The 20,602-nt window shown below is 39.5% G+C and overlaps 1 protein-coding gene across 3 annotated transcripts in view; it reads right to left on the reverse strand.

Annotated features, from left to right (window-relative positions):
- The window catches only part of PRELID2 (PRELI domain containing 2), a 442,316-nt gene that overhangs the window by 272,510 nt on the left and 149,204 nt on the right, over positions 1-20,602 (reverse strand). The window contains exon 8 of one of the 3 annotated variants that reach the window (XM_054250283.2): positions 14,944-17,177. The exons of the other annotated variants lie outside the window; for them this stretch is intronic. The gene's annotated coding sequence lies outside the window, so the exon portion shown is untranslated. Of the gene's footprint in view, positions 1-14,943; positions 17,178-20,602 lie in introns of those variants that run through there. 3 annotated transcript variants of the gene reach the window in all.

The following is a 20,602-nucleotide window of genomic DNA, read 5'->3' on the forward strand; positions in this document are numbered from 1 at the left end:
CCCGGGAGGTGGAGGTTGCAGTGAGTCAAAATTGCACCACTGCACTCCCACCTGAGTGACAGAACAAGACTCCATCTCTAGATGATAGATAGATAGATGATAGATAGATAGATAGATAGATAGATAGATAGATAGATAGATAGTAGATAGATAGACAGATAGATAGACAGACAGATAGAGGAAAATGCATAAGACATGGGGTCAGGAAAGCTAGGTCCCAGTGTTAGCTCTGACATTTGCTTCTTGCACGATCTTAAAAAGCACAAGACAACCAGACAAACCCACACTGAGATTCAATCTACAAGACAATTGACCTAGACTCTTCAAAAATAACCCATGTCATGAAAGTCAAGGAAAGGCCGAGGAACTTATTCTTGAGTAAAGACAAATAAAAAAACATGACAGCTAAAATACAACATTTGATCCTGGACTGGATCCTGGATGAGAATTAAAAAAAAAAAAAAAGGTTCTATAAAAGACATGATTAAACCAACGAACAAAATTGTAATTCTTTTGTTTATCAATGTGTTACCTTTCAGATTGTCTCTTTCCAGTAGAAACTCCATGAGAGGATTGACATTTTCTAATGTAATTCCTTTGTATAACTAGTATTTAAGGGGTGCTCAATGATGTTTTTTAATGACTAAATGAATGAATGAGTAGAATCAGATCTGCCAATCCAATCGTTCTCCACAAACTAGCAGTATTTTCTAATTTTATGCTAGACACTTCAAATCAATTATCTCATTTAGAAATAGGTAAATAAATAAATAAAGTGAAGTCAGTGCTATTAGTCCCATTTTACAGTTTAATAAACTAAGAATCTTATCAAGGTTCCTATCTCCCAGTGGAACTAGCGGCAAAGCCAAGATTTGAATCAAGTTCAGACTCGCAAGTCTTTGCTTTTTCATTGCATGGTGCAGCCTCAGAAAAGCAGTCACATTCACAATCTTCTCCTCTGATCCAATGCCTCTCATTGGCATCCTGAAATCATATATTCAAGGGCTTGACAAGGTTTCATTTTCTTTTGCCACTTGTCTTTGACACAGCTGCTGTGGGTGATGGGAAGGCTTTTAACCCGGTGAATCAGTAGCTGATCCCTGTCCACCTTCATCAATGGTGCGACACATGGCATCCTCAGAGACATCTCAGGTCTTTAAGGCTTCTTGTTTGTTGCCCTCTAGTCTGACTTTAGCAATTTTCATAACATTAGCTTGTCCTTTGGATGAGAGATAAAACCCTCAGTAGTCATTTAGGGCGTGACTTGCATCAACAGTAATGGTAGCTGGGGTTTTATCCTTATTTCACAAAAGTAAAAAGAAAGCATGAAAATTTTCTAAGGAAGTTCTTGCCAAATATTTATTCAGCTACCTGTTAAGTTCTAGGCATTACTCTCAAGCAGCTTGCAGTCCAGTGACAGAAACAGATCACCAAACAATATATGCCATCAGAAAGCAAGTACAGCATACCACAGGAAAGGGGAAGAGGCCTAGAAAGGTTTGGAACACGACATCTCCGCTGATGCATGAATAACACATAGAGTTACCTACCCAGTTAAAAGGGTCGAAGATGTCAACGTTCTTAGCAAAAGGAACTACGCATTTAATGGTCTGATCATGACAGAGCATTACACATTGGAAGAACTTAAGGAAGATCCACGTACCTAGAGCATAAGCTGCAAGTTTGCAAAAGATGCAGCTATAAAACCAGGCAGGAGGCAAAGATATGGACTTTCTTCTAAAGGCAATGGGAAGCCAATATTAATTTTCTGTCAGAATGATCTTCTTCAGGCTTCATTGAAATGATGGCAAGACAATTCAGGTCGATTGAAACTGATATTGCTTCAATTAGTTCAGTCAAGAAATAAAAACTGCACCAGTTATTTTAACAAAAGTAATGTAAAAAAAAATTGTTAGCCAGGTATTGGACAATTGGGAGAGCCAAAAGGAGATACTACAGGAAGCAGCTACTACTTCAATGGCTGGAAAAACGAAAAGAAGAGGTTGGTATTATTAAAAAGTACAAATTTCCCAGGAGTTTAGAGGATCCAGCAAAGCTGGAATTTAGGCTTCCCAGGAGAGGGCAGTCGGCAGGAGCTGATGCCTCCGAGAGACCTCCACGAGGCAGATCCTTAGAGTGTTAGCAAAACTGTAAACAGGAACCAACTGCTGCTACTAGAAGCAAGTGACACTGCCAAGGAGAAGCAGCATTGCTGGGTTACAGAAACAGAAAGGAACAAGGCCCCTGTTCCTCCTCTAGCTTCACATCTTCTTCCGGCTTCCTCTCTCATTGGCAAAGCCTAACTGTGGAGCTAACCAGCCAAAAAGAAATGTTTGCAGAGTTCCAGCCCCAGTATCAAAAAGCAAAGTAACAAAGAATGCTTTGAGCTGAGAAATAATAGTTTAGTGTGCATCACGTAAGAGGTCTGCGGGCTTCTGTGTCCATAAATACCTTCCTAACAATGCTGGGGATAGGACCAAACTGAGTACCATGGATTTAAGCAGGCTCCAGGGAGAGGGGAGCATAAAAGGAAATGAAGCCCACCCTGACAGTCAGACTAAGAGAGAGGAATCTGAGCATTCAGAAGATCATGGAAGCTCTATTTCTACTGCCCACTGGAAGGGCATAGCCCAATGGTGGCAGCCTGCGGCCACACAGAGCAAAGGGCAATTTATCCTCAGGCCCTTGCATCTCCACTTACAGATCCCAGTGTGGGGCCCCCTTACTGAACTCCAGCTTTCCTAAACGATGACTCTTTGGTAATCCTGGAATACTTTACGCACCATTCACTTTAACTCCAGTTTCCTTCTGGGGGTCCTTTTTATTTATTTATTTATTTATTATTACTTTTTATTGGAGACAAAGTCTCATTTCATCGCCCACGCTGGAGTGCAATGGCCAGATCTCTACTCACTGCAACCTCCACCTCCCGGACTCAAGAGATTTTCGTGCCTCAGCCTGCCGAGTAGCTGGGGTCACAGGCGCACATCACCAAACCCATATTTTTAGTAGAGACAGGTTTCACCATTTTGCCCAGGCCAGTCTCAAACTCCTGAGCTCAATCAATCTACCCACCTTGGCCTCCCAAAGTGCTGGGATTACAGGCATGAGCCACCACGTCCAGCAAGGGGATCCTCTTCCTTAATCCTTTGTGCTTAGGGTAAAGTTCCAATTCAGTTTAGCAGTGGAATATATGGCAGGCCTGAGCCAATCAGAATACCACATGTCCCTGGCCACTGTGATTGGTTCAGGGTGTTTAGGTGATCCATTGAGACCCAATGAGACTAAGACAGAGACTGTTCTCCATCTGAAACTTAAACTGGCATTAGAGAGTGGGGAAACTACTGCAGGTACACAAGAGGCAAGCTTGTTTGAATACAGGGATGCTATATCAACATGGAAAGCACAAAATCCAGAAATGGGTCCTGGTGCCATCATTTGAGCTCTGAGCTATAACTGAAGCCAAACCTACTGTCAGGTCTTTTCAGCAGGGTGATTACTGCATTTCCCTTTTTATTTAAGTCACGTGAAGTGAGATTTTCTTTCACTAGCTATGAAAAGAGGCAATTCAAAAAAACATAGCACCTGTTTCTTACACTTATCTCTCCCCTCTTCCCTTATGTGCAAGATCACCTTTGCTTGCCCTGCTTTTAGATCACAGTGCTCCCAGGAACATGACTTTATGCAATAGAAAATAACAATATTCAGCAAATGAAAATTGTTCGGCCTCACTAGCAATCACAGAAATGCAAATTACAGTGATCTCATCCTGATTAGATTGTCTCCCTAAAAATAACTTTAAAAATTATAATAGCCACCTCCAAAAAAGTTATGATGAAATAAGTACATTTATGCACTGCATATGATAGTGCAAATTGTGACACCTATTTTGGAAATTGATATTGCAATATGTAATAATGGCCTAACACCATTTATAACTTTTGACCCAATAAGTCTACTAGAAAGTTACCCTAAGAATATAATTGCACAGACCAATCTCTACCATGTTTGACCCTCTGGTGTAACTCATATTTACCAATGTCCTATTTAAAGATGAGTTACTAAAACTGGACACTCTACATACAGTAGAAGATAGTATTCCTGCCCATTTTTAGAACCCTGGATACTTCTGTGTGTACCAGTTAAGCTCGTGTTAGCTTTATCTTTTGGAGTTTATAATAATCTTGTCAACTCTTTTTGCCTGTAACTGTTACTTAAATCTTGCACTGTGACTTCTTTACATGTTTTTAGCTCATCTCTCCAATGAGACAGGAAGTTCCTCCAATGAGACAGGAAGCTCCCATTTTTATAACAATTCAGTATTTCAGCCAACAAATATTTACTACCAACTAGAAGTGGAAACTATGCATAGCAGCTAACATAGGACCAAGCACAGTTGGTAGTGGTCTTCCTGGGAATATTTACACTTAACGAACTGAAAAGTAGAGCCAAGGCTAACCCCAAATGAATCAATCATGCCTAACTGTAGAATCCCAGACAGCTTCAGTAATTATCTTAGATTCCTGGGTTTTCACAAAGTCCAAAAGTCTTAATAAAAAAGATGGCCAGTGGTTGCTACGGCCTCAGTTGTCCCTTCATGGAGCCCAAGATTGACCAGAAGGGCTGCTTCTCTAGTACCTCAGGCTCTCCTGTCTCCAGCAGCACAGAATATGCTGCCGAAATATTTCCCTGAAGTATTCATGGGAAGACTCCATGCTGCTTCATGCTCTGTGCTTTTGACCACATGCTTCTTTATGTCTGGAATACCACTCTGACCACCTGATGAATGCATCCTTCAAGACCTATCATAGCAAGTCCTCTTCCAAGATGCTTGCTTGAATCCCCTCCCTCCCTGATCACGGTTGATGCTGTTACCTGAACTCACCATTACTTGTGACACTATCCAACCTGTCTCATATCTTCACAATGCCACACATTCCTTGAGGTTCTCATTCATCTTTCTATACCAGCATTTAGAACAGTGCTGAACAGACAGTATGCTCAATAAATGCTTAATGGATTATTAGTAAATAGATTTTAAACTGCTTGTACTTAAATTTTTTGAGAGTTACAGTTGATGGAACAGGAAAGGTTTATATGTATTTTTTGTGCAGCCAATTCTATAAGCTTGTGTGTACATGGAGGTACACACACATGTGCACGCACACATACACACACACACCCCTAGGCCATGCTGTGTGTTTCTTAATATTAGGCAAGGTAATACTTGACCAGCTGGAGACCTTCTCCAGGAATAGCTCCATGCATCAATCAGAAGAGTCTGGGCTGACACTTCAGGAGGCAAAAATGCTCAGTATTTTCACCCAAAGGGTGATATTTTGTCTAATGATGTTAATTTTGCACCATAAACACTTTTTATACTACAAAAAAAAAAAAATCAAAGTAAATGCCTGTCAGGTCGACAATTACAAATAGCAAAGGAGAGATAGATTAATTCCTGCAAGAGTGAACTTGAATTATATCAAAAGACAAGTATTTAAAAAACAATTTGGCATAGATTAATTAGCTTTGTGTCTTCATAAAGCTAGATCTTTGGCTTCAAATGCACTCCAGTTTCCTTAATGTTAAGTATACAGATTTGGGGTTTTTTTTTTTTTTTTTTTTTTGAGACAGGAGGTTTCAAATGCACTCCAGTTTCCTTAATGTTAAGTATACAGATTTGGGGGTTATTTTGTTTGTTCGTTTTGTTCTTATCGCCCAGGCTGGAGTGCAGTGGTGTAATCTCAGCTCACTGCAACTTCCACCTCCTGGGTTCAAGTGATTCTCCTGCCTCATACTGCTGAGTAGCTGGGATTACAGGCATGTGCCACCATGCCCAGCTAATTTTTTTGTTTTATTAGTAGAGAAGGGGTTTCACCATGTTGGCTAGGCTGGTCTCAAACTCCTGACCTCAGGCAATCCACCTACCTCGGCCTCCCAAGTGCTGGGATTACAGGCGTGAGCCACCGTGCCCAGCCAGATTTGGTTTATTTTACTTGATCGTTTTTGCCTGAATTTTTATTCTGAATTTTCCATCATTATTTATAGCTTTTCCCACACAGTCAAAATGCATCAGTTTAGGAACACATTTTCACTTATACATGGTTACCAAGTGGATTTCTAGCAGAAGCAACCATTTGCAAATGAGAAGATGAAACACAGGTGTACATCACCTAAAGAAATTCATGAAGCAACTACCTCAAATTACAGCTGTACAAAACTAAAAAATCAAACATTTTAAAAAATTGTTCCTCATAAACTCCTTGAACTACATACTTCTGCTGAACTTTGTTCCTAGAAAAAAGAAAGAAATAATTCTTTTTATTATTATTATTATTTTATTTTTTAGAGAAGGTCTGGCTCTTTCACCCAGTCTGGAGTGCCAGTGGTGTGATCTCAACTCACTGCAACCTCTGCCTCCTGGGCTTAAGCAGTCCTCCCATCTCAACCTTCCAAGTAGCTGAGACCACAGGTGTGCACCACCACACCTAGCTAACTTTTTGTATTTTTGGTAGAGACAGGGTTTCACCACATTGCTGAGGCTGGTCTCGAAGTCCTGAGCTCAAAAATCGACCTGCCTCAGCCTCCCAAAGTTCTGGGATTACAGGCATGAGCCACTGCACCCAGCCAGAAATAATTCTTAAATTAAAAAATAATAATAATAGAAGAATTAGCCAGCTACAGTGGCTCATATCTATAATCCCAACACTTTGGGAGGCCAAAGCTAAAGGATCACTTGAGGGTAGGAGTCTGAAACCAGCCTGGACAACATAGCAAGATCCTGTCTCCAAAATAAAAAATAAAAATAAAAATTAGCCAGGCCATGGTGGGTATACACCTGTAGTCCTAGCTGCTCAGGAGGCTGAGGTGAGAGAATGGCTTGAGCCCAGGAGTTTGAGGCTGCAGAGAGCTCTGATCACACTATTTCACTCCAGCCTAGGTGACAGAGTGAGACTCTAGGTCCAAAAAATTTAAATTAAAATTTTAAAAATTGAAAAATTAGAGCATCTATGTATTGAAATACTATATAGACTTTAAAAATGATGTTGGAGAAGAATATATAACAATTGGGAAGATGGTCTTGATATAATGACAGGAAGGGAGCAAGTCACAGACAATATTCTGAGGTAGCAAAAATAGTGATTATGAGCATGGATTCTCAAACCACACTGCCTTGGTTCAAATCCCAGTACTATCACTCACTAGCTGTATGACTTCAGGCAAGGTAGTTAACCTTCTAGTGTTTCAGTTTACTCCTCTGTAAAATGAGGGCAAATGCTAGGACCTAGAGCATAAATTTGTTGTGAGAATTAAGTCAATATAAATAAATACATACAAATAAAGTACTTAGTACCTGAAACATTGTAAGTGCAACATAACTTTGGCCCTTATTAACATTTACAATATGTTTTCTGTTTTTAAACACAGTGTATAAATATATTGTACATAAGAAAAAGGTATTGGAAGTATATGCCTCAAAATATTAGCCATGATTGTCTCAATGGGATTAGGAGTAATTTGGGGGAGGAGGTGGTTTTATGTTTACTTTTTACTTTTCAAAAATAAAGATTCATGATTTTAAAAATTTTTTAATGTTGATAATCTTTAGTGAAATTTCTTTTTCTTAAGTGCTTTTGCTTTTAAAATAGTTTATTAATAAAACAGCTTTTTTAAAAATAAGTATAATATATTATAATAAAATATAATGAATAGCTTCAGACTTTGCATGAAATTAAGCACAAATTCATTGTATTTTAAGAATTTGAAGTCCACGGTATAAAAAGTAAAGTATGACTGTAGTTTTTGACTGTTGTTGTGTTTTCTTAATAATTTATTTCATGGATTCAACTTTTCCATATGACATTCAGAAATGTCATTCATTTATTCATTTAACAAATTTTTTGTTAAGTGTCTACTGTGTCAATAGAGTGCACAAAGATCATTGCTTTTATGTAGCTTATATATTATGTAACATAGTAGAAGATAATAATTTGGTCTGAAGGAAAAATAAAAGAAAAGAGTGGCAGGAATTGAGCAGAGGGACAAAGGAGAAGGAAGAAGAGCCAGCTATGATGCTAAGCCTCAGTGAGCACTCACCAATGCCAGAACTGATGAAAAGCCCTTGGAGAAACACAAAGACAAATATTCCATCACTCCTCACATAGTTATTGGACACTTAGAACATGTCAGGTCCTTGGCTAGTTACTACAGATTCAGTGGTGTCCCAAAAAGTCATGGATCCTGCCTTACTTTGCAAAGTATAAAACTGTATAGTCAGACAACACTAACAAGTAAAGAAAAAGATATCAATAATTACAGATTATCCTAAGTGTGCTGAAGGAAACAAACAGGTACAAAGAGGAGAGCTACCCCTTTAGAGCAGTTGAAGATGCCCTCTCTCTGTAGAGGTGACATGAATGCCTAGGCCTGAAAAATGAGAAAATAAAACAGTCAAGTCAAGAGCCAGAAGAATAGCTGCTTAAGTACAGCAAAGAGCCTGTGCAAAAGCCCTGAGGCAGAAAAGAGCCTGGTGCATTCAAAGCCCTGAAGGAGGCCTGAATGACTAGAGACTAGTGGGCTAGAAAGCAAGTGATAGGCAAGGGAGAATAATGTCGGTAAGGTAAACAGAAGCCAGCTCAAGCACAAAATCAGACTATTACTTTTTCATAGAAGAGAAGTGTGGTCTTGGTCCATTTCCAATGCCATCTCCACCTGCTCTTATTCCTTGAGTTGTCCCAAGACATCATCCTTGCCCAGGAGAATTCAGGTTCTGGCTCAGAATCTCCCATGGAATTGCAGTCAAGCTTGCAAGCAGGCTGAAATCATAGGCTACGATCATCTGAAGGCTTCATGGGGCCTGGAGTATCTGCTTGCAAAATGGCTTGTTTACATGGCTGGGGTCACAAAGTCTCTGTCCCTGCTTAGGTGGGCCCTTCCACCAGACCCTCACAACATGGCAGCTGGCTTCTCCCCAGAATGAATGACTCAGAGTGAGCGAGGAGGAAGCTGCAATGTGTTTTATAACCTGGCCTCAGAAGTAACATATTATCACTTCTACTATAGTCAACTGATCACATAGACTGACCCTGATATGATGTAAGAGGGGACCACACAAAAGCATAAATATCAGAGGGTGGGGATCACTGGGGGCCATTTTAGACCCTGGTTAGCTGGTTAACTATGTTAACATATGTGAAAGTTTAATCTTCAAGCTTGTGTGTGTGTGTGTGTGTGTGTGGATATAACTCTCTAAATATGCATCTATAACTATAGATATTTCTAAAACTTGAAAATCATATATATATGGCTTAGTATAGTTTCTGGCACATAGTGAGCAATATATAAAAGCTTTTTTTTTTAACCAGTGTTGCTCATAAAATAGCCATTTGCCAGTTTAGCAGCCACTTCTGTGCCTCTCTCTTCTCAGGGTATTTTATCTCTTTAAAAGGACTCCTCAGGCAGGCTCTGCTTGACACAAAAATATCACACGTCCAATGGTGAAAATTTCATTATTCCAAAATTCAGGAATTATGGTCACTTACAAGCACATATACCTCAGAGATACCTTTCATTCATTCATTCATTCATTCATTCATTCATTCACCAATATATATTTGACCTACCTAAACATTCCAGAATTACTTTCTTATCTCTAAAATATTTTTTTGAGATAGTCTTACTCTGTAACCCAGGCTGGAGTGCAGTGGCATGATCTCTGCTCACTGAAGCCTTGATCTCCCAGCCTCAAGTGATCCTTCCACCTCAGCCTCTCCAGTAGCTGGGACCACAGGTGCATGCCACCACACCTGGTCAATGTTCTTGTATTTTTTGTAGAGATGGAGCTGCACCATGTTGCCCAGGCTGGTCTGGAACTCCTGAGCTCAAGTGATCTGCCCACCTTGCCCTCCCAAAGTGGTGAGATTACAGGTGTAAACCACCACACCCAGCCATCCTTAAAATATTTTAAAAAGCATTACAGTTCTTTTTTTTTTTTTTTTTTTTGAGACAAAGTTTTGCTGTTGTTACCCAGGCTGGAGTGCAGTGGTGTGATCTCAGCTCACCGCAACCTCCACCTCCTGGGTTCAAGCAATTCTCCTGCCTCAGCCTCCCAAGTAGCTGGGACTACAGGAGTGCACCACCATGCCCAGCCAATTTTTTGTAGAGACAGGGTTTCACCAAGTTGACCAGGATGGTCTCGATCTCTTGACCTGGTGATCCACCCGCCTCGGTCTTCCAAAGTGCTGGAATTATAGGTGTGAGCCACCACACCTGGCCTACAGTTCTTAACATTCCCAGCAATTAGTTGAGAACTCCAAGACTCACCAATAAAGGAATTAATTACTTAATTTTAAAAATAGTATGCACATAATATATACTAAAAAATAGTATATATTCAGGCCATTTTTGGTAATGAAGACTGGAAGAAGTCAAGACAAGAAGAATAAATCAGAGTAAGCAAATGATGGAGGCAGCAGGTACTGATCAAGCAACAAAGTGGATGTAGGATAGAGAGAAAAATAATATATATATTTAATAAATAAATGTCTGATATATACCTATATATACACATACATGCACACATACAATCACATATATATACCTGTATATATACAGACATGCACACATACAATATCTGATATATAAGACATTTATCTGGGATGGTATACATATGTGTGATATATGTAGATGGATATAGACATAGATATAGGCATCCCCGTGTGCAGGTCTTGCCTGGTGTGCTATTCATGCTTTTCCTCATTTAATCTCACAGCAATCCTAGGAGTCAGTGCATTCACAGATGAGCAAGCTCAATGACGTTGAGAAACTTTCTGAAGATCAGACAGCTTCTCAATGGTACAGCCAGGATTTGAACACATATATATCTGGCTCCAAAGCCTATGTTTACAAACAGGGGTCAGCAAACTAACCACCTATGGGCCAATTCTCCCTGCTGCCTGCTTTTATAAATAAAGTTCAGTTGCCACAAGCCATCACCGTTTCTCTACACAGTGTTTATGCTGCTTTTATGCTAGCAGAGGAGAGGTGTGTAGTGACAACAGAGACTCCATGGCCTGCAAAGCCTAAAATATTTACTCTCTGCTTCTTTACAGAAAAGGTTTCCTGACCCTCTACTCTTTATCATTGTCTTATCTGAAAAACTAATTTGAAGATTTCAAGGAAGTCCATTTCGATAAGAAAACTCCCTTGGGTGTGGTTGTGTCTCCTTAGACAGTTTTAATCTATGGTGAGTTGGGAAATGGAGACTGTGCCTTTAAGGTTTAATGCATTTGATGCTTGAGAATTACAAGAAGACATTTTGTGACATTTGAAGCTGTTTCAATTTCAGCTGTCTGTTATCTGACACTCCAAAATAAAATCGCTAAAAATTTGCAGCCTACTTACTTCAAAGCTTACATATGAGAACTGTGATTGTCCTATTGTCCCTCTCTCTCTCTCTCTCTCTCTCTCTCTCTCTCTATCTATCTATATATATATATTTATTTATTTATATTTATAGATATATATAAAAAGTTATGGTTTGCAAGGCAATTCGAAACATAAATTCAAGGTCTTTGGTATTATTATTAACTGAAGATATCATTCAGGCCTTTTTGCAAGCTCCATATATGACTTTCTACTATACAGCTATAAAAAGTTTAGATTTCAATTCCAATTCATAAAACCTCATGTATTTATTCATTCAGAAAATTTTGACTGAGGACCTACTATATATTAGGCAATGCTGCTGTTTACAGAATAGTTATTTGTCAGGTGCCAATTGCCTTATCTGTATTATACATTCATCATCGGTGATATTTTAACTTTTAAATGAGATTTAAGAACAGCTATGTCCCTATCATCTTGGAACTTATAGTCTACAGGAGAAGAGAGAATTCAAATAAACAAAAGTAACTAAATATATCATTACAAAATTGTCTTAGTCTGTTTGGGCTGCTATAACAGATACTAGAGATGACTGGGTGGCTGAATAAGCAACAGAAATGTATTTCTCACAGTGCTGGAGGCTGAGAAGGCCAAGGTCAAGGTGCCAGTAGATTTGTGTCTGGTAAGGGCCCACTTCCTGGTTCACAGAACAGTGTCTTCTCACTCTGTTCTCACCTGGTAGAAGGGGCAAGGCAGCTATCTGAGCCCTCTTTCATGATGGCATTTATTCCATTCAAAGGGGCTTCACTCTAATGATCTAATCACCTCCCAAAGGTCCCACTTCTTTATATCATCATCACCTTGGGGTTTAGGAATTCAACATAAGAATCTTGGAAGAAACACAAACATTCAGCCCATGCCAGTGGAATGTGTGAAGAATGGAGTTCTAAGAAAGACAGTAACAGGATACCTAGTTCCTTTTGGAAGACTGGGAATGCTTCTTGGGGAAACATCTGTGGTGGGACCCAGAGATGGAGCAGGGCAAAGTTATATGAATTATTTGAGAAAGAGGAACCTTGCTGCAACGTTTACATTTTGGAATGCTAGGATTTGGGAAAACTGGGATCAGTATGTAATACTTAACATTTGCAAGTTGGATATTAGTATTATTATTACACTTCTGTACACACACACACATCACACACATGCACACACACACCCCAATTTACAAATGAGCAAACTGAGGGTAGGAGAACTGCAGATTCATCCATTTGCCAGGTAAATGACAAGTCTGAGGGTCATACCTGGGCTGACTCCAACGGCCAGAGCTTTCCACTGACCCATGATTTGCATCTCTTCCCTGCTCATTGACGTTAATGAAATAGAAAAGCCCTTGGACCACAGTCTGGTTCCCATTTCAGTTTGTGTGACACTAAGGTATTTTTTAAATAAACTGATTTTAGAACTATATGATTTTGCTTTAAGATTTCCAAATTCAATGAGAAGAAATGTCAAAAGCTGTCATTTAAACTAAGCATGGCCCCAGACTCTCCAGCACTCCAGCAACCCACATACCCTACCCTTAATAACACAGCTGCCTCACAAATTTCCTTTCTGGAAAGAAAACATCATCATCAATTCTTTGTGTTCTTAGGGATTCCAAAAACAGACCCTGGTGTTTGGTGTTTGTCCCCTCTCCTGGTTTCCTAGTGTCAAAGTTGTCACTAACTTCCTGGGGATGTAACACCAAGCTCAGGAAGCTGAATATAAGTTCTGCAACCTCTTGAAATTTCCCAAATGAAAAACCGTTTTCCTTTTAGAACAACCACAGACAGGGACACGCCCAGTCACATATCTATCTGTGGTCACTTAATTCCCTCTTCATAGGTGGGAAAAACGTTTGGAGTAAAGTGATGTAACCTCTGCAAGCCTAACAGATATTTAGATTATATTCTCAAAGAGTCATCAGAACCCAGAGGTTTTTCTGGTCATCAACAGCATCCCCAACTTTCCATCTCCTCTAGACATCAACCTGTAATGATTTCAGGACCCACAAACCCCAATCCTCCACATATGAACTGCGTGATCTTGGGCAACTTAGGTGATATACATGAATCTCAGTTTACCCAAACCCATGTACTCAAAAAACTACTAGCTTATTTTCCTATAACCCCTTGCCCCCACTCCCAGCATGGAAGATTGACATGATGCTGGTTTTTGCCAGCATTTTGTAGAAGCATTTATTAAAATATTAAATATTACATGTAGTTTTCATAAATAGCCACTGCCAATATCACCAGAATCTCTCCATAGACTAGCAACAAAAGGGTTAATCACTGGCACATCTGGGACCTCTAGGACCCACAGCTGGTGTTGTTTATTGGTAGATGCCCAAGACAGTCAAAGGACCCAAAAGTGTTTGTCCTTGCTGCCACCAAAGGTTCTCCTAGGGATCCCCAGGGACCAGCCACACTCCATCCATATGTTTCTCTCGGCCCTGGGGATCCCTGGATGAACACTACCAGACTACATGAGAACAACCAATTCACTGTAGCTCATAAACACCAATATCTGCTCCACCTGCCAGAATGTGTCCTAATCTGACAAAAGCAGCATGGGGAATACCTTCGGCAGTGCAGCTAACACCCAGGTAAGCAAGCCCCTCCATGGCCATATGGACAGTGAAGGCTATGACTGCCCATCTCAGGCGAGCATGCCACAGAATTATCTCTGGGTGACCACTTGTGGAAATTACAGCCACTGGGAGCCAGACTCTAGAAGGACCAGAGAAAGATGAGGACAGCAGATGGTCAAGTCAGGAGATATTAGGCATCACTGCAGGCTCAGGCCAGTGACTGAGGATTTCAACTCCATGGATGGTAATTCCAAGAGAGAAGAGCACTTTTTTAGAGTCCTATAATTACCATTATTCTCCCCAATTTCACAGATGAAGAAACTGAGGAACAAAGAGGTTATTTAAAAGGTAGGTGACAGAGTCTGAATCCAAACCCAGGCACCTTGGCAACAGAAGAAGCAGGCTTAACCTTCACACGGACTGTACTGCCTCTCATTTGGCCTGAAGTATACTTTCAACTTAATTAAAAATGATATTCCAGTAAATGATTTTTATGGCATAGTTGATAAGAGAGAATTTGACCATATAAAAATTTTAGGCAACATTATAAAATCTAGAATAGTTTAATGTAATTTCTTAGTTCAGCAGAAGCTGAGAGAGGTCTCAGGACCATGAACAATAGTATTGATTGTAAAAGAAATTCTCTATTTTTTGAGAATGCAAGTCTCCTAATGACGATCAACCAACAAATGAGCAAAGAGGTTGGTGGATGAGTTCAATGTAATTCCCTGTGTCAAACCACAAGGTGTCACTTAGCATGTGACAGCGATGCCATCAACAGATCACAGCAACAATTTCTAAAAATCAATAAATGATGTGTAAATCATTAGCTTTTTAATGAATTTTGTGCATTTCAACTTCTATCACTTGGTAAGCAGTTTTATAATTTAGATTAGAGTATTTTTAAATATACATTTAATGTTATTATTTATAGCTTGATTTATACATTAACTTATGTTACTGAAATGCTTAAGTAATTTTAATGCCACCCCTATCAATACTTATAAAAAGGATATTTTTATAAGTGTGTATGAGAGTAAGCTAGCAAATTTATAATCATCTGAGTATGGTGTTCGAGCACCACTACTTTGCATAAAACAGTCAAATCTAGTAATCACACAGACCATTCCTTGTCTTCTCTGTGTCTGAAGGTAGAATCATGCACAGAGAAATAGGACATCAAGATAAAAGTAAAGTAACTGTAATAGATGGCTTTAGATGGGTTTTTCTTTTCTGTGTTTCTCTTTTCTTATTTAGGCTCTTGATCCCTCCTTGGGGGAATCAACAATTTCCTACTTCATGTGGTACTGGCAAAATGTATCAGGATGCTTTCTTTGACATAAATTAAGAAAGAAAGAAAAAAAACTCTGACAACTAGCTTAAAATCTCACATAAGAAGGCAAGAGGTAAAGCAATTCAATGACACTTTCCCCTGTTCTTTAAGTAGTTAAGAAACTTCTGCCTAAAGCATCCCCATGCATAGCAGACTCCCAATTCATGTTTCATATCAATTGGCCAAAATTAGGTCACAAAAATTTGGCTGCTTGTAGGCCAAGGAGCACATAGGGAAAGGAATTATCCTAAATGATACCAACTAATCAAAATTCCCTATCTACCAGGGCACTCCTAATAAAACTCAAGCAGCCAAAAGGCAGAGAAAATACCACTTCTCTGTGGGCTTGAGTTCCACAATCACTAGGAAAAAAATGACAGGTAGATGTTAAAGAGGAAAGAAAGTTATTTAGCAGATTGATATATAATTATTTCCCTTTCTATCAAAAGACAGAAAATACCATCAAATAAAGCAATCTCTCAACTCTCAACCCTAACAAATGTACACTAGACATGCAAACAGAAAGCAGGGTCCAAGTTGGAAACTAGATTCACCATTCCTTTACTGGTCTGTGCTGCACCCCTTGGCCATCAAGTGTCATGTATATCAAGCCTTTGGAAGAAAACAAGCAAACATCATCTATTCAGAGCAGACAGTTAGTTAATATTAATTGTATCAGACAGGAATTTTTATGTAAATTTTTTAAAACTCAGCTGAAATGGCTTAAGCAATTGATTCAGAGTCAAAGTGGGCTTTAAATGAACTCTGTTGATTCAGCAGTTTAAACGTTAAACGTATAAATCAAGCTATAAATTAAAACATTAGACATCAATGTCTAAACTGCTGAAGACCCTTGATGTCTCATCTTCCTTCTGTCTCTTAGCTCTACTTTCCATAGGGATCACTCCATCATCAGATTCCATGTGGTAGACATGCCCCCAAATACACACAATAGCTTCAGCTTTACTCTTATGACAACAAAATAGCTGCCTCAGTTTCAAGCCACACATGCTAACCCTAAAGGATTCAGGAAAAAGAAAACGTCAGTTCCAATAGCACATAACCAGGTCTTAGGATCCCTTTTATTGTCCTGAAATGGGACATTTGACTAAACCCAAACTAATAACTGCAGCTAGGGAAAGAAGATATAAATTGGCTTAGGTCAATTACAGTCTCATCCTTGAACTTTGTGACAGATCAACTCCACATCAAAATCATATAGAAAAGAGAGATGTTCAAGGTATATTTAGAGGGAGAAGGGGAAAAGAAAGGAGTGGGTACTGGAGCATCACACAATAAATTTCCCCTGCACCTGTCCTCCACACCTGAGTGCCTGCATAAAGGACTCTTTCCAGCAAGCCTCAAATTTCCAGGTCTCTTTCAGAGCTACATTTTATAACATCGCATGGCTCATTTTACTCATACAACTCAGAGAGAAAAAAATCCATAAAGTCATGGCATATTTTATTCAACAACTGCCCCAGAATCAGAGTCACGGTACCTGAGGCATCCTCCTTGGTTGTCTCAGAAGCAGGTTTTTAGGCTACTGTTCTCTCTGATGCAACATCATGTCAAGGGGGTTTCTGGATTTGTGCTCACTGAGCTGTAACTATTGCTAATCGAGCTTGGAGATTCAGTTGCTGGCATTACACACAAGATGTGAGACAAACGCTGTGCTAAGCGATGAGATGCCAGCCCAGATCGGCATGTGGATCATTTTCACTCAATTTCTCTCCACTGATGGATCAAAGCACTCTAAGCACAGCAGTCAACCAGGGGAAAATTCCAAAATCTGCATCTGTCCATCCAGCTTCCAGCTGCAGCCTGGAAACAAAGTAAAAGACACAGAGGGAATTCCCACCTTCCAACGATATATCAAGCAATGAGATGAGAAATGAGCAAAACATGATCTGCAGCCCAAATGTGGTGTTACTGGTGTAACATCCCAAGTCCACAGCAATCCATAAGCAGCAGTCTGGTGTACTCAAAACACACCTGAAATTTGGAGTCTGTATACTGATATTTGACAAAGTACTACTTGAGAATCACTTGGTGTCGCTAGTATTTAATTCCTTCCCCTGTAAAATAGGAAACAATATAATGAAATAGATAACTTTTGAAATCTCTGCCTAACCCACAAGTATTCCTCTTAATGTCCCCGCATGTATAATGGAGCCATTTTGTAAATAGTTCCCCCAGCAGCCATTTTCTATAATAGCTGCAGTTGAATGGACCAGGAGTGAAATTTGGCCAAAGCTGGGCCACCTATGTTTCCCTCCTAAATAAAATTTAGAATTGGGCCCAAAAGGAAATATAATTAGTCTCCTTCAGAGTGGTAGGACTGGTAAAATGGAGAGCTGAGCTGTTAGCAGCCAGATGCACTTGTACTGATAGGCAGAGACAGATGAGCTGTGCAAAGATATTAAAAAGGACATATAGGATGGAGCTGAGAGGTGACCAAGAGAGTCATGGCTGCTTGCTACACCCTTTCAGAAGCCCAGCTGAGCTCAACCCCAGGGTTGCAGGCCAAATCCCCTATTTTTAAAGTCAGTCTTTCTCAATCCCATTTTCTTATTTAAGACACTCAAGGTGGTTTCCATTACTTGCAAGCTGAGAGTATTTATGAACACATAATGTCTAACTCACTTGGAGGCTCCAATAATTAAATAATAATGCTTTACAAATGGAAAAGCACCCTAACAATGGATAAAGACAATAGATCTGAACCCAAAAAGTACCTTTTTTTTTTTTGGAGATGGAGTCTCACTCTGTCACCTGGGCTGGAGTGTAGTGGTGCAATCTGAGCTCACTGTAACCTCCACCTCCCGGGTTCCAGCAATTCTTCTGCCTCAGCCTCCTGTAGTAGCTAGAATTAAAGGTGCCCACCACTATGCCCAGCTAATTTTTTTTTTTTTTTTTGTATTTTTAGTAGAGACAGGATTTCACCATGTTGGCCAAGGCTGATCTCGAGCTCCTGACCTAGTGATTTGTCCACCTCGGCCTCCCAGAGTGCTGGGATTACAGGCATGAACCACCATGCCTGGCGAAAAGTACTGATTTTAATGAAAGACTAAGATGATTTTGGAGACAATATTTCTAGAAAAATGTTTATTGATAAGCAGACAGTTAGGCTACCAAAATAGAAATTGATTATGCCAGGGGTCAACAGATATTTTTGGTAAGGAATCAGACAGTAAATATTTTAGGCTTTGTAGGCTATATAATACCTGTCACAACTAATTCATTTTACTATTGTTTTGAGGAAGCAGCTATAGATAATACGCAAAAGCAAAATAGACATGCTTGTATTCCAATAATATTTTATTCATGAACATTGAAATATGAATTTCATATAAATTATACATGTCACCAAATAATATCTTTCTCATGATGTTTTCCTACCAACAAAAAAAATAAAGTATAAAATCCAATCACAGCTATGGGCCATACATCACCCATGCACATATGCCCACCTGCACACACACACACACACACACACACACCCCACCACCACCACCACAGCCACTTTGAAAGTTTTACTTCAAAAAATTAGGAAGAAAAAAGTTTATCTTAAGGTGGAAGATCTCAGGGATACTTATTTCCTCGTTTTTATTTGCCCATATTTTCTATTTTTTAGCATAGGCATATATTACTTGCAGAATTATTTTTAATTAAATGGGGGAAAAGAGGTTGAGTCATAAAATGTATGTGAAAGACAAAGAAGGAGGCAGGTAAATGGCAAAGTTGGAGTGCACAACTCCACCGAGGTGCCCTGAACTCTAGGCTTCTTCCTGCAAACTAAGCTAGCTCCGAGTTGCACTGGAAGCCACAACTAAGCCACTGACACAAAGTAGGAATACTGTCCGTATCATCAGAGAACCACCTTACTAAGGACCTCAGCATCTAATTCCAGAAGGTATCATAAAAATACCAGTTATAATAAGAATCACAGTGCTTCCCAGAAGGAAAAAAAAAATTGATGAGCACAACTCCTCCTTTTTGAACCCAGTCGATCAATGGGTAGTTTTCCTTTATAGAAGGAAGTTCAAGGGAGCACCCACCCAAACTCTAACCATGACATGAATGTTTGTTTCTACCAAGCAGTTCTGCCCGGTCTTCAGCCAGCCTCTACCCATACGAACTTCATATGAGAAATACAATTCGATATCTATGAGTCACCTCCTGTGTACCAGGCACTACACTAGGTGCTATACGAAAGATGTACGCACTCTGCCCAATAGCTGCAGGTCACTCTCTCAGTGTCAGTGTTGTTTAGTCTAATATGACTGAAATATAAAATAGCAATAATAATATTGGTGTTATACTCATGGCACTCTTTAAATGTTGTCTCATTTTAAGTCTTCACTTGATCTATGAAACATAAGTAACTCCAGTTGAGAAATGAGGCTCAGAAAGGCACAGTGACTTAATGAAGATCATCCACCTGGCAACTGGTAAAGCCGAGATTCAATCACATGCCCAGACTTCACAGTGACTAAACATCCTTTTCTAGGACCTTACATGCAAGTTAACACTTGGAAGCCTGTTGGAAATGAAATGTCTCAGGCCTCATCCTCAGGCCTGCTCATTCTGAATCTGCATTTGACATAATCCTTAAGTCACTCAGGTGTCCTTCAAATTCAAAGCAAATGAGGATGTGAACAAAATTTATTAAGCATATCCTGGGGACGCACTGTGCCGCTGTGATATGATTATTTTAATTGTCACAATGACACTGATTTTATACCCATTTTATTAATATACTGGTGAAGAAACTGAGCTCAGGAAAGCTTTTTGCCCAAGATCGATAGCAAGCAGGTTGCAGTGAGTGGCAGAGCCAGGAAGTGACCTCAGTGAATATGACAACACTCCTCTTGACGTTGTGTCACGACTGAAAGGAGTTGACGAGCCAGGTGGCTAACTTGCAAAAGGTTCAGCTGACCTTTGGAATTTGAATGTGCTAGTAATGTCAAAAAGAGGGTATTATGAGGTCCAAGCTTATAATAAACCACATTAGAGAATATGATACAGGATTCTTAAGTGTGTCCACCAGGAATGAGACTTTTTAAAAAATCTGTTAAGTTAGTATGTTTAGCTTCCTTAAGAAGTTATCCATAAGGTACTGAAATGGTAGCCTTTAGAATTGACAATGTCTTCCTCTCTAATACAAGTAGAAATAGAAATTAGTCTCAGGGCAACTGCCAAGTCCACTACCAGCTAAGGAGAAATAAAAGGCTCTGCATAAACAC

The sequence above is a fragment of the Callithrix jacchus genome, chromosome 2 (genome assembly GCF_049354715.1).
Source record: "Callithrix jacchus isolate 240 chromosome 2, calJac240_pri, whole genome shotgun sequence".
NCBI classification, from domain to species: Eukaryota; Metazoa; Chordata; class Mammalia; order Primates; family Cebidae; genus Callithrix; species Callithrix jacchus.